We start from the raw sequence: 13,652 nt of genomic DNA, 5'->3' as shown, positions 1-13,652 counted from the left end.
CCTTAGATTTATCATGAATTGCCCATTTTCAACAAAACAATTATTCCAAATCCTCAAATCAATTATGTATACGCTAAAATGAAGATTCCTTAGCAGTAACATGTTTTTCAAAGATTAGAAATTTATTTATCAATCTTTACATTTATCTTGACATCTTTTAAATAAATGCTGTGAAAATATATACGAAATAAATTTTCCAAATATAGGAAAAAAACCTTGAACTTATGAAAGACTTTGAGTTCATCAACAATTTTGAAATTAAAACTTGACAAACAAGTTGCCTCACCTCCCAATGCATCCCCAAATGATTCAATTTGCGTCAGCACTCCGCAATCTGTGCCTGTCATCGTGTTGGTTGCCAGTTTTAGAACTTATTCCTTCCAACTACGCCACACACCGCTATCAATCCAAAACAGGATCAACTAACCAAAGTCGTCTTCTCCTCACTAACAGTTCGAGTTATAGTCGTCGTCGGCGTCCTAGCCGTGTCCTGTACAGTCGAAATTCAATTTGCCCGCAAACTTTAAATCGTTTGATCTACTTAGGAACTTGGCACTTTTCGAGCCGAGCTTTTCGCCCAGTACCGATGGAAGTTTTCGGGGCAGCACCACTCGAAATAAAAACTTTGCCGCCGTGCTTCTCCAACTGAATCAGTGCCGGTTCGTTTCACCCCGGAGCGAAAGTTTTCCTTCTGTGATTCCACCTTAGTTCGGTTTTTTTTGCTGCGTTTCATTTAAATCCTACGATTCACCTTTTCAACTTTGAACCTACAAAAGGAAAGGGAGATCATTTGTGCCGCGACCGTTTTTCACTGGAAAATGAAGAAATTTGAAATTTGGAAGCTGCTTCCGCAAATTGGAATTTCCGCCCGGAGAAAGTCCGATGAATACCAAAGAAAGAAATCACACACACGCACACACCCTTCAAGGACTCTTCGCAGAACTTTGGGACCCGAAGGTCCATGCACCTGAATCAAACTCATCAAGTGGAAAACTTTTCCACTGGACCCCAGCAGCGGGATATCATTCATTTCGCGCGAAAAGCAGCTTTTCTTCTTCTTAGTGATGCCCATCTCGTCATAACTAGGGCTAAAGTTCATTAGGGATTGCTGCTACTTTCTAATTTACTTTCGCCGTTGAAGGACGACGAGGTCTTCTTTGTTGCAGGACAAACCCCAAAAGGCTTCCGCAGGGGTGATTTTTTTGTGGGCTGAAACTTCCAATCAGTAAGATCACACCACCGGAGAGTAATTGGTTTCAACTTTTTTGAACTTGCAGAATTTGCAGTGATGGTAAAAACATAGCAAAACATCCGATGAAAAAAAAAGAAGCTAACCCAATCGATTCCACAAGATTGAAGTTCATCCCGAAAAAAATCGATACGAAATAGTTTCTCCATCTCTGCGCTCTGATCTCACAAAATTAGCTAATGCACTCGACTGAGACCCGCAAAGTCCGGCATGAAACTTGAGCGATTGAGTAATTCTTCGCTCCACGGGATCGGCCGTCGGTCGGTTTCCGACGGGCAAGGGCCAAATGCGCATCCTTCTGGGTCGACAACCAGCATCAGCACTGCCACCAGCCAGGATAAATCAAGAAAAAAAGCCATCTCCGAAAAGTAATTTCACGGACGATGATTTTCTAATCTGTTTACACTAATGTGCATATTCTTATGGGTCATCACGGTAGACCGGAGGAGCCAGCTCGAAGGCTGGAGCCAGCAGTCGAGCCGGTGAGAATGGTCGGTAATCCTGTGAACCGTGCAGTGAAAGTGTCTCTTCTTTTTAGGTTTTTTTTTGACAAAGGACTTTGTCTTAAAGCTCTATCTGCGGTGTCAATGCAAAATTTTTCGAAAATGTAGCGTTACCGTCGCAAGCCCTCGGCGTGACATTCTGTTTCTGTTGCGTAGATGCCGTGAAAACTATTTAAGCTAAAAGTTAGCCTCTGGAGGATTTAGTGTCCATCAGACTTTCAACAAAGACGGACCTCACGTTGGGAATTTTATTGCTCACACACACACACGCAGGTGGTGCACGAACTTGAGAGGAGGTCCAAGAAGTTATTGACGGTAGCCAGAACGGTCACCGGAATACCGAAATTATTGGGAACAATTTGGTAGGATATCGGCCACACCCGGTGTGGCCAGTGCCCTGAGGGAAGGTTCTACCGGGAGGACATTTACGGAACCATACAAATTTGGGCAATATGGGTATCAAAATTCATGGTTTTTGATACTGGTAATGAAAATGACCATTTTGGCAGGATTGGCCATACCCGGAGTGGCCATTGCCCTGAGGGAAGGTTCTACCGGGAGGACATTTACGGAACCATACAAATTTGGGCAATATGGGTATCAAAATTCATGGTTTTTGAAACTGGTAATGAAAATGGCCATTTTGGCAGGATTGGCCACACCCGGAGTGGCCATTGCCCTGAGGGAAGGTTCTACCGGGAGGACATTTACGGAACCATACAAATTTGGGCAATATGCGTATCAAAATTCATGGTTTTTGATACTGGTGATGAAAATGGCCATTTTGACTGGATTGGCCACACCCGGAGTGGCCATTGCCCTGAGGGAAGGTTCTACCGGGAGGACATTTACGGAACCATACAAATTTGGGCAATATGCGTATCAAAATTCATGGTTTTTGATACTGGTGATGAAAATGGCCATTTTGACTGGATTGGCCACACCCGGAGTGGCCATTGCCCTGAGGGAAGGTTCTACCGGGAGGACATTTACGGAACCATACAAATTTGGGCAATATGGGTATCAAAATTCATGGTTTTTGATACTGGTAATGAAAATGACCATTTTGGCAGGATTGGCCACACCCGGAGTGGCCATTGCCCTGAGGGAAGGTTCTACCGGGAGGACATTTACGGAACCATACAAATTTGGGCAATATGGGTATCAAAATTCATGGTTTTTGATACTGGTAATGAAAATGACCATTTTGGCAGGATTGGCCACACCCGGAGTGGCCATTGCCCTGAGGGAAGGTACTACCGGGAGGACATTTACGGAACCATACAAATTTGGGCAATATGGGTATCAAAATTCATGGTTTTTGATACTGGTAATGAAAATGACCATTTTGGCAGGATTGGCCACACCCGGAGTGGCCATTGCCCTGAGGGAAGGTTCTACCGGGAGGACATTTACGGAACCATACAAATTTGGGCAATATGGGTATCAAAATTCATGGTTTTTGATACTGGTAATGAAAATGGCCATTTTGGCAGGATTGGCCACACCCGGAGTGGCCATTGCCCTGAGGGAAGGTTCTACATGGAGGACATTTACGGAACCATACAAATTTGGGCAATATGGGTATCAAAATTCATGGTTTTTGATATTGGTAATGAAAATGACCATTTTGGCAGGATTGGCCACACCCGGAGTGGCCATGGCCATTGCCCTGAGGGAAGGTTCTACCGGGAGGACATTTACGGAACCATACGACTTGGGGCAATATGCGTATCAAAATTCATGGTTTTTGATACTGGTGATGAAAATGGCCATTTTGGCAGGATTGGCCACACCCGGAGTGGCCAGTGCCCTCGGGAAGGTTCTACCGGGGGGAAATTAAGCGAACCATACGACTTAGGGCAATATGGGTATCAAAATTCATGGTTTTTGAAACTTGTAATGAAAATGGCCATTTTGACTGTATTGGCCACACCCGGAGTGGCCAGTGCCCTCGGGAAGGTTCTACCGGGGGGACATTAATCGAATCATACGACTTGGGGCAATATGGGTAGGGACCATCCATAAACCACGTGGACACTTAAGGTGGGGGTTATGGCGATTGTCCACGATCCATACAAATTTCTTTTTGTATGGACAATTGTCCACGAGGGGGGGGGGTTTAAAAGATTCCCAAAAAAGTGTCCACGTGGTTTATGGATGGTCCCGTATCGAAATCAATGGTTTTTGAAACAAGTAATGAAAATGGCCATTTTGACCGAATTGGTAACACCCGGAGTGGCCAGTGCCCTCGGGAAGGTTCTACCGGGGGGACATTAATCGAACCATACGACTTGGGGCAATATGGGTATTAACATTCATGGCTTTTGAAACTTGTAATGAAAATGGCCATTTTGGGGCATTTTCATTAATGTCCCCACGGTAGAACCTTCCCGAGGGCACTGACCACTCCAGGTGTGGCCAATCCGTTCAAAATGGCCATTTTCATTACCAGTTTAAAATACCATGAATTTTGATACGCATATTGCCCCAAGTCGTATGGTTCGATTAATGTCCCCACGGTAGAACCTTCCCGAGGGCACTGGCCACTCCGGGTGTGGCCAATCCAGTCAAAATGGCCATTTTCATTATCAGTTTCAAAAACCATGAATTTTGATACCCATATTGCCCCAAGTTGTATGGTTCGATTAATGTCCCCCCGGTAGAACCTTCCCGAGGGCACTGGCCATTCCGGGTGTGGCCAAGCCAGTCAAAATGGCCATTTTCATTATCAGTTTCAAAACCATGAATTTTGATACCCATATTGCCCCAAGTCGTATGGTTCGATTAATGTCCCCACGGTAGAACCTTCCCGAGGGCACTGGCCACCGGGTGTGGCCAATCCAGTCAAAATGGCCATTTTCATTATCAGTTTCAAAACCATGAATTTTGATACCCATATTGCCCAAGTTGTATGGTTCGATTAATGTCCCCGGTAGAACCTTCCCGAGGGCACTGGCCATTCCGGGTGTGGCCAAGCCAGTCAAAATGGCCATTTTCATTATCAGTTTCAAAAACCATGAATTTTGATACCCATATTGCCCCAAGTCGTATGGTTCGATTAATGTCCCACCGGTAGAACCTTCCCGAGGGCACTGGCCACTCCGGGTGTGGCCAATCCAGTCAAAATGGCCATTTTCATTATCAGTTTCAAAAACCATGAATTTTGATACCCATATTGCCCCAAGTTGTATGGTTCGATTAATGTCCCCCCGGTAGAACCTTCCCGAGGGCACTGGCCATTCCGGGTGTGGCCAAGCCAGTCAAAATGGCCATTTTCATTATCAGTTTCAAAAACCATGAATTTTGATACCCATATTGCCCCAAGTCGTATGGTTCGATTAATGTCCCCCCGGTAGAACCTTCCCGAGGGCACTGGCCACTCCGGGTGTGGCCAATATCCTATAAATGTGGTCCCAAGCCCATTGCCCCAAATCATTCTGGTCCGGTGACCGTCCTTACAATCTTCATAAGAACAGAATTCCTCCCAATTTAGTGCACAAACTGTGTCTTTCAATGTGTGCGTGTGTGTGTGTGTGTGAGCAATAAAATTACCACCGTGGATCCGCTTTTGTCGAAACCTCGTAAGGCACTGAATTTTTCTGAGGCTATCTGTTAGCTTAAATAGTTCGCATGAAATGTGGCAACATGGTGCAAATTTTGCATCCTCTCCTGTTTTCGTGGTACTGTCACGCGAGAATGTTGCACCACTGTTGCCACATTTCATGCGAACTATTTAAGCTAACAGATAGCCTCAGAAAAATTCAGTGCCTTACGAGGTTTCGACAAAAGCGGATCCACGGTGGTAATTTTATTGCTCAGACACACACATCCACACATTGATAGACACAGGTTGTGCACCAACTTGGGAGGAATTCTGTTCTAATGAAGATAGAACGGTCACCCGAAAACCAGAATGATTTGGGGCAATGGGCTTGGGACCACATTTATAGGATATTGGTCACACCCGGAGTGGCCAGTGCCCTGAGGGAAGGTTCTACCGGGGGGACATTAATCGAACCATACGACTTGGGGCAATATAGGTATCAAAATTCATGGTTTTTGAAACTGATAATGAAAATGGCCATTTTGGCAGGATTGGCCACACCCGGAGTGGCCAGTGCCCTGAGGGAAGGTTCTACCAGGAGGACATTTACGGAACCATACGACTTGGGGCAATATGGGTATCAAAATTCATGGTTTTTGAAACTGATAATGAAAATGGCCATTTTGACTGGATTGGCCACACCTGGAGTGGCCAGTGCCCTCGGGAAGGTTCTACCGTGGGGACATTAATCGAACCATACGACTTAGGGCAATATGGGTATCAAAATTCATGGTTTTTGAAACTAGTAATGAAAATGGCCATTTTGACCGGATTGGCCATACCCGGAGTGGCAATTGCCCTCGGGAAGGTTCTACCGGGGGGACATTAATCGAACTATTCGACTTGGGGCAATATGGGTACCAAAATTCATGGTTTTTGATACTGGACATGAAAATTACCATTTTGATTGGACATTTTCCGAACCATACTTGTTTTGGCAATTTATTTCCACAGAGGTGCCAAAGATTGAAAACATTTTATAGGAATAAATTATTTAAGATTAAATACATAGGCAATGTTTTAAAAATATAAAATAAAATAGAATATTTTTTAGGAGTTTTGTACAAAGTTCTTTGTCATATTGGTCATGTAGAACATAACCACCTGCACCTTTTTTCGTTCTGGCCAGGGTTTTGACTGTCGTCAAGCCAACGTGATGGTATCCAGATTGGTTCTCCTGGTGACGGTTAGAGGGTTAAGGGACTGGACCGTACACTGTCACAAACTGACATCAAGATCAATGTGTGCGTTTCTTTACATAAACTGCGGGAAACGATTTTTTAAATATTTTTATTCAAAAGATCAGAAAGTTTCACATCAGTTTAATTTTTAACATTGAGAATCGAACCAATAGTTTCCAAGTATCATCAGTTGAAAATTACATGCTTATTAGGTGACACTTAGAAAATTCATTTTCATCGATTTGAATTCTTTGTGAGGCTGTATCTCAGAAACTAATTGCTCGATTTTCAAAGTTCCAGAATGAAAATTATAACATATTCTAACATATTTTTTTAGAGGTGCTTTTTTTTCAAGAATATTTTTTTTAAGCTGAAAAAACCGGAAAAATTAAAAACTCGGAAAAATTCAAAAAATATTAAAAAAAAAGTTGTTTTACGAATTTAAATTTCTTTAAAAAAATAATATATTAATTAGAATTTTTCATCCAGATTTTTGATACTCACAAAAAACACTTTTTTTTCAAAAGATATCTTTTCCAGTACCGTAAACTGGGGTGACTTTGATAGGATTTCAATTTGTTTTTTGAATATTTTCCAACAAGAAAGGTTTCTCTCAAGATTATTATTTTTAAAACATGCACTGGGGTAGGTCACACAAAGTCCATTCACTATTTTGGAAAAAAATGTTTCTTCAATAGTGATTAGAAAACTAGTTACTTTAAAAATTCTTAGTTTAAATTCCGGGGTAATATTGATAGTCATAAATTTTCTTGTTAAAATTATATTTAAGATGTTCAAACTTTATTTGTACGTTAAATGTACCATCACTTAAGTAGCTTATTTAGTTTTTAAGAAAATAATCAATGTTTTTATTTATTTAACTAAAAAAAAATACATATTAAATTCAGGTAAAATTGCTAAAATTTCGGAATTTTGCCTGAAATTTGTTAAAACTAGTTTTGCTTAGAAAATTATCGATTATTGTTGCATTTTAAACTGAATTCAAAGCACGAATCACAAGTTTTTCAATTTTGCATGAAATTTGTTCAACTGAAATTGAATATAAATTCAGAGATTGTTTTTATTTGTGTTTCAAAAACACATTTTGTTTATTATTTACAAACTAATTTAACCTTCACCTAGTGGAAAACTGTCCAACGCAGTGTTCCCACGAGCCTAAGCCGTCGGCTAGGCTAGGTTCATTTTTCTGGTTCAGGTTCACACCACACCTCGGCAAGCATCGTCGGCTCAGGCTCATCGAATGCCGTGAGCCATGGTTCATTTGGTTCAAACCAGGCGAGGCTAGCCAAAATGAACCTTTGGCTTGAACCAGGCTTGAACCTGATCAAAGAATGTTAGGCTAAACGGCAAGCTTTGTTACACCGTGACACTGTTTAACCCTAAATCTACACCGTAACATTGTTACACCGTAATATGGTTACACCGTAACATTGTTACACCGTAACATTCGTTACATCGTAGTATGATTACACCGTAACATTGTTACACCGTACCATTCGTTACATCGTAGTATGATTACACCGTAACATTGTTACACCACAACATTCATTACACCGTAACAGTGTTACACCGTAATAGTCTTACACCGTAACAGTATTACGGTGTAACGCATGTCACGGTGTAATGAATGCTACGATGCAACGAATGTTGCGGTGAAACAATGTTACGGTGTCCCGAATGTTGTGGTGTAACAATGTTACGGTGTAATCACACTACGGTGTAACGAATTTTGCGGTGTAACGATGTTACGATGTAACCATACTACGGTGTTACAATGTTACAGTGTAATGAATGTTGCGGTGTAACAATGTTACGGTGTAACGAATGTTGCGGTGTAACAATGTTACGGTGTAATGAATGTTACGGTGTAATCATACTACGGTGTAACGAATGCTACGGTGTAACGAATGTTGCGGTGTAACAATGTTACGGTGTAACGAATGTTGCGGTGTAACAATGTTACGGTGTAACGAATGTAACGGTGTAATGAATGTTGTGGTGTAGCAATGTTACGGTGTAATGAATGTTACATTGTTACACAATAATATTTGTTACACAGTAGCATTATTGCTATGGTTTTCATAAGCCTGGTTAGCCTGGTTTGCCTGGCTTAAGCCATGGTTCATGGTTCACTGAACCAGGATTGAACCACAAAGAGAGGTTTAAGCCGAACCATGTTTATAGGTGAACCTAGCCTAACCGGTTCATTTGGGAACTCTGGTCCAACGAATCCGAAATTGCATTCTGTTTTCCGATTCAAAATTATGTTCATTGAGCAAATCTTGACACTTTGAGAATATTTAAACAATGACTAACTTTTTAAACTTTTCAAAATTTTATGAAAAGGTCTTCTTGAAGTACTTTGAACACTTTTCTACCACGGTCTTAATTGTAGTTTTAATTGTAGTTTTCATTTTGCGGAAATATCACAAATCTATCATAGTCACCCCGTTTTACGGTACCCTAAAACATATTTAAAAAATCAAAAATTTAAAAACGGCAAATCAACTTTTAATTATAAAAAGTAAGATATGTAAATCGTACCTTTTTTAACCGTGTACCTATTTTTTCCATAAAGTCCTAATCATTATCTACAACTTTGCCGAAGACACCGAAGCGATCATAAAATCCTTGCACCAGATACAGAATTTATTACATTTACAAGATGCGTTCTGCAACAATGGAGATTTTTTATTTTTTATTATTTTCTGTTCAGCTGATTCAGGCTGTGATTCTGTTCAGCTAAATGAGATATTTTCATGTTTAAAACGTAAAATTGATTGCTTAATCAAATGCCGTTATTATTATTTTTAAAATAAGCTGTTTTTTTATGGACCAGCTTGACGTTATTATGCAGACTTTCCAAAACAGGGTGGTTTCCTTTCGTAATTTTTGTTCTTGTGGATCAAACCTACTTTTTGCCCAGGTATTTAAAAACATAGGTTTTCTGAAAACCTAGATGTATAAGTATCAAAAGATTGGAAATGTTATGCCCTTTCCGATGCCACATAGGTTTACTTGTGAATTGGGGATCGGCTTGGATGCCACCGGAACTTCCGACGACGTAATTCCGGGTTGGTACGAAATTCCAACGAAAAATCTATTCTATCGATACATAGACCCCAAAACGGTGTTATACCCACTCCAGATTGTTTATTTAGCAATTTTATGGTAATATATTGACATTTAGTTAAATTGAAAGTTTGCAAAATTTAGTTTAGATAAGTTTTATATAGAATTTCCAAGATTTTTAAAAACTTTTATACTAAGTAATTAGTAAACTTTAAATTCAATCTAAATGAGTATCGTGCAAGCAGTGGTGATGGGAAGATAGATTTTTGTGGTGTTCTCTTTGTGCTATGTTCGTGTTCATGTTCGAGTCATGCATGCAGTGGGGGGTCATTGTGCTAATGAATATTATTGCGCGTCAGTATCGTGTGGGCAGCAGGGCCAGGAAGATGGTTTTATTGTTTTGTTCGTTTTGTAATGTATTTGTATTAAAATCTAGCATGACTTTTTGTGGTGATGGTATGGTATTGGTGGTGGTGGTGGTGGTGGTGGTGGTGGTGGTGGTGGTGGTGTTAAAAAAAAACAAACGTTTAATTTACTAACATTGAGTCCAAAACCTCCCTACAAACATCTATACCACTAGGTGACGTAAAGATCTCTGCGCATTCTAGATAGATGTTTACTAACATACCTTCCAATCCCCGAGGTTAGCAAGGTACCGGCCAGGAGCCCCTTATCTTACTGGATAGTACCGTAAACCGGGGTGACTTTGATAGGATTTCAATTTGTTTTTAGAATATTTTCCAACAGGTAAGGTTTTTCTCAAGATTATTATTTTTAAAACATGTACTGGGGTAGGCCACACAAAGTCCATGCACTATTTTGGAAAAAAAGTTTTTTCAATAGTGTTTAGAAAAATAGTTACGTTAAAAATTCTTAGTTTTAATTCCGGGGTGACTTTGATAGTCATAGTTTTTCTTGTTAAAATCATATTTAAGATGTTCAAACTTTATTTTTACGTTAAATGTACCATCACTAAAGTAGCTGATATAGTTTGTAAGAAAAAAAATTAATGTTTATGTTAAGTTAACTAAGTTTATAAGCTTTTTAACAAAATACATATAAATTTTAGTTAAAATTGTTAAAAAGTCGGAATTTTGCCTGAAATTTGTTAAAACTAGTTTTGTTTACAAAATTATCGATTTCTATTGCATTTTATACTGAATTCGAAGCACGAATCACAAGTTTTCACATTTTACATGAAATTTGTTCAACTGAAAATGCCTATAAATTTGGAGATTTTTTAAATTGTGTTCCAAAAACACATATTATTTATTATTTACAAACTTATTTAACCTTCCCCTAGTGGAAAAGTGTCCAAAGAATCCGAAAATTCATCCCGTTTCCCGATTAAAAATCATGATCATTGAGAAAATCATGACACTTTGAGAAGTTTAAAATAATGACTTCCATCAACATTTTCTTAACTATAGTTAACTAACTTTATAAACCTTTCAAAAATTTATGAAAAGTTCTTCTTGAAGTACTTTGAACACTTCTCTACCACGGTCAGTATGTTTCTGAACCATTCCTTACGTATTTTAAATGTACTCTTCATTTTGCGGAAAAATCGCAAACCTATCAAAGTCACCCCGGCTATCAAAGTCACCCCGTTTTACGGTATTACACGCTCATCTAAAGAGGAAAACATGGTATCTCCCGTGTTGGAATATTGTAACCGGATGAGAGTCTAGTGCTATCATACGTTTAATTACAGTTAAACAGCAAGATAAGCGTTGTGCAGCCATCCGGAATTGTGCGACCTTTATTGCTAATGCTAATGCTAATGCTAAACTTTAAATTCAATCTAAATATTTTTTTAAGTCAATCAAGGATGCCTATTTCGAGTTGGGAGACTGGATTTATGGTGATTTGTCAACATATAACATTATTTATGTTAATTTTTCGAAAGGTGTAGAAACCTTTTTTGCACATTTTTTGTTATAAAACTTTTTATAGAAATCATCTTTTTACGAGCTTTTTAAAGCAAAATGTTTGGCATGAGTTTCTGAACAAAACGTAGTACTAGGTTTCTGTCGAACTTTAAATTGTTTTCATGTTGCATCACAAAATGTGCATAGTGCCCAAGGGGTGTAAACACTTTTTTACATACTGTACATTAAATTAAGTTTTAAAATTATATCAGTTGTATACTAGCCCGGAGAGTGCCCATTTTGTATGACAAGCTCCCATCATTGTAAGGGAACTTGTTTGGGAAAATTAATGATGCAAAATGAGTTCTTTTGACATGGATATGGATAAAGTTTCATCCAAATCAAATACAGCAATTCCTCACGAAAACAGCATGATTCGAAAAAAAGTTCTCCGATCGGTCTCGGCCGAAATAATTAGACACGTATTTTTTTGTTTGGCCATTAGGGTGACCTACGCCGTGTTAGGGTGGTCAAAAAAATGGCAATTTTCGTTGATTTTCGCAAAAACCACTTTTTCAAAAATCATATCTCCGCGCCATTTCATCCGATTTTCGCTGTCTTAGGCACAAAAGAAAGGTGATTAGTTAGGCTATTTGGAAAAATAGTAAGAAGTTCCAAAATCTAGCTTAACATTAGAAAAGGTCGTATGAAAACTTAAAATGCTGTTTTGAAGGTCTCGGGACCAAAGAGCCTACGTCTGAAAATATTTTTATCAGATTCCTCGGAAAGTTTTACGTGACATATCAAAAAATTGTGAAGTTATGTTTTCAATACTCTGAGATACGATTTTTTGAAAATGAAAACTGGGTTTTTCGACACGCCTAAGACAGTTAAAATCGGATGAAATGGCGCGGAGTTATGTTTTTTTAAGTGGTTTTGCAAAAATCGACGAAAAATTTTTCGGACCACCCTAACATGGTGTAGGTCACCCTAATGGCCAAACAAAAAAATACGGGTTTAACGGGAAAAGTTTTGAGCCCCATCGGAGAACTTTTTTTTTCGAATCATGCTTTCGTGGGCAATTACTGAATAATTATAATAAAAAATGCAGAAAAAATGAGTTAAAACATGTTTTTTCGGCAAACCCTGGTTTAATCCGGACGCTTTTGGTTTAAATCATTAAAACATTTTTTAAGTAGTCAGTGTGGATTGGGTTTCAACAATATGCCATGAATATGTATGGAATTTAGAAAATGTATTAAAATTCACTAGAAAACAACGCTTGAGCTTGCGAAAACACCTTTGGTTGCAAAGTTGATCAAATCAAATGAAATGGTAAAATTTGGTAATGAAACCAAATCGACATCAATCAAATCATACTACAAAAGACATCAAATGAAAAGTACACCATTATTTGTAAAAAGTTTTCTGCTCGCCAATCATTGAATATCTCCAACATCTTCAACATCGGTCTAATTTTGGATCAGCACTGATTTTTTTCTTTGCTTTCCTCAATGAGTATTGGAAGACTCAAGCTTACAATTAAATTTAATAAAACGCAACTCATGATTATTCGTGACATTCAAATTCAGGCACTCGCCGTTTGTTGAAGAGCAATGTTAAACAGATTTCATTTACACCCAATTTTGACAATCTTAGAAAGAAAATTAAACTTTTTACATTGTTCAATTCCTATTTTGAAGTATACAAAACTGGCATCAAACAGAGCGGCAATACCTGAGAAGTCTTTTGGTTACAGCCCTCCCAAAGAATTTCAACAGCTGATGGGAATTGCTTGAGTCAAAAGAATGTAACCACGAAATGGAACAACCAAATTTCTACATGCTGTGATAAATGTCTCAACTTTCATTCTTTCCCTAGAAATCCATGTGTCAATTCTAAACCCAATCCATCATCCCCTTTTCTAGCATCTTTCTCTTGACCATCAACCCGATGCCCAATATTGATATGATCAAATTACCCCGATCTTTCTGTGCACTGCTTGTACCTTCCTCCTTCTTCTACCTGCTAATGTGCTCTTCGACCCCCACTCAAGGTTAATCCACCGCGGTGATGCTTCTTTAATTAGCCGTTTGAAGCCGACGCAAGCTCAGAACGTTCTGCGGTTCTATTTGTGCAGAGTCACGA

Source organism: Culex quinquefasciatus, chromosome 2, assembly GCF_015732765.1.
Source record: "Culex quinquefasciatus strain JHB chromosome 2, VPISU_Cqui_1.0_pri_paternal, whole genome shotgun sequence".
NCBI lineage: Eukaryota > Metazoa > Arthropoda > Insecta > Diptera > Culicidae > Culex > Culex quinquefasciatus.
The sequence above is the reverse complement of the archived record's forward strand: the minus strand, read 5'-3'. Positions refer to the sequence as shown.